Raw genomic sequence first — 2,156 nt, forward strand, 5'->3', positions numbered from 1 at the left:
TCCCGAAAGAAGAGGCAATAATCCAGGCTTCAAAAATGCCGCTATTCTTCGGGCGACTTCGTTTCTGAGAGTGTGCTGACTATAACAAACAATCCATCGTACTGGGTTACAGTGTAAGAAAATCGACTGACAAAACTACATCACGTATGCTACTGCATGATAACGCACTCTGTTGACTCGAGAAACAAAACTATCCAGGAGACTGATAGGGAAGTCGTCTCTCAGGCACTTGTATTGATAGGGAAGTCCTCTTTAGGGCACTTGTCCCTCTGATCGTGTACTCGTAAAATTTTGGCTTCCCGCTCTTGGTCGTTCAACCGTCAAGGCATTTCATTTCTAGACGAAAATGCTCTTTAAACTACACTGGTTTAATGACTTCGTTAGAACCAACTTAGGTTTCTACAGGCGTAGAATTTGTTAACTACTTTAGCATTGTCAGATTGTTTTAGATGTTGTTGTTGTTGTTGTGGTCTTCAGTCCTGAGACTGATTTGATGCAGCTCTCCATGCTACTCTATCCTGTGCAAGCTTCTTCATCTCCCAGTACCTACTGCAACCTACATCCTTCTGAATCTGCTTAGTGTATTCATCTCTTGGTCTCCCTCTACGATTTTTACCCTCCACGCTGCCCTCCAATACTAAATTGATGATCCCTTGATGCCTCAGAACATGTCCTACCAACCGATCCCTTCTTCTGGTCAAGTTGTGCCACAAACTTCTCTTCTCCCCAATCCTATTCGATACTTCCTCATTAGTTATGTGATCTACCCATCTAATCTTCAGCATTCTTCTGTAGCACCACATTTCGAAAGCTTCTATTCTCTTCTTGTCCAAACTATTTATCGTCCATGTTTCACTTCCATACATGGCTACACTCCATACAAATACTTTCAGAAGTGACTTCCTGACACTTAAATCTATACTCGGTGTTAACAAATTTCTCTTCTTCAGAAACGCTTTCCTTGCCATTGCCAGTCTACATTTTATATCCTCTCTACTTCGACCGTCATCAGTTATTTTGCTCCCCAAATAGCAAAACTCCTTTACTACTTTAAGTATCTCATTTCCTAATCTAATTCCCTCAGCATCACCCGACTTAATTCGACTACATTCCATTATCCTCGTTTTGCTTTTGTTGATGTTCATCTTATATCCTCCTTTCAAGATACTGTCCATTCCATTCAATTGCTCTTCCAAGTCCTTTGCTGTCTCTGACAGAATTACAATGTCATCGGCGAACCTCAAAGTTTTTATTTCTTCTCCATGGATTTTAGTACCTACTCCGAATTTTTCTTTTGTTCCCTTCATTGCTTGCTCAATATACAGATTGAATAACATCGGGGAGAGGCTACAACCCTGTCTTACTCCCTTCCCAACCACTGCTTCCCTTTCATGTCCCTCGACTCTTATAACTGCCATCTGGTTTCTGTACAAATTGTAAATAGCCTTTCGCTCCGTGTATTTCAGATATTGTAAAAGAATATACTCTTGCTGATTAATTTCTCTTTGATGATTACTGCTGTGTTCAATAAACTAATGGAAAACGCAATTAAAATTTACACTGTACTGATACAAATTAAATTCAACTTACTACAGAAACATCACGACGGCAGAATGAGATTTTCACTCTGCAGCGGAGTGTGCGTTGATATGAAACTTCCTGGCAGATTAAAACTGTGGAAGGTAGGAGACGAGGTACTGGCGGAATTGAAGACGTGAGGACGGGTCGTGACTCGTGCTTGGGTAGCTCAGTTGGTAGAGCACTTGCCCGCGAAAAGCAAGGGTCCCGAGTTCGAGTCTCGGGCCGGACATGTCCCAAAGAACAGACACTACGAATCGAAACGGACAACCTTAAATATAGAAGGACAGATGTCCAGGCTGTCACAGGGCTTTAAAACACAAATGAAAATTTGTGCCTGCCTAAGTTCGAACGCGGATTCGTGGAGTCTTTTATTTTATTTTGGAGATGTCCGAAAGAACAAACACTACACATATATGCATATACAGGGTGTGTCGGGTGGAACAGTAGATATTTTAGCAGTTGGTAGTATAGACGAATTGCATAAAAAATTCCATATTAATGTGTCCACTTTCCATTGAGTACAGAGTACAGCTGTTAGTATGCTACCCTAACAAACTCAAAGGAAAGGCAAATGA

At 41.2% G+C, this 2,156-nt stretch overlaps 1 non-coding gene across 1 annotated transcript; it reads left to right on the forward strand.

Annotated features, from left to right (window-relative positions):
* Nucleotides 1-1,736: 1,736 nt before the first annotated feature.
* Trnar-gcg lies at nucleotides 1,737-1,810 on the forward strand. Its single transcript has one exon. It is a non-coding gene; the product is annotated as a tRNA-Arg (tRNA).
* The last annotated feature ends 346 nt before the right edge of the window (nucleotides 1,811-2,156 follow it).

This window comes from Schistocerca americana, chromosome 3 (genome assembly GCF_021461395.2).
Source record: "Schistocerca americana isolate TAMUIC-IGC-003095 chromosome 3, iqSchAmer2.1, whole genome shotgun sequence".
Taxonomy (NCBI): domain Eukaryota; kingdom Metazoa; phylum Arthropoda; class Insecta; order Orthoptera; family Acrididae; genus Schistocerca; species Schistocerca americana.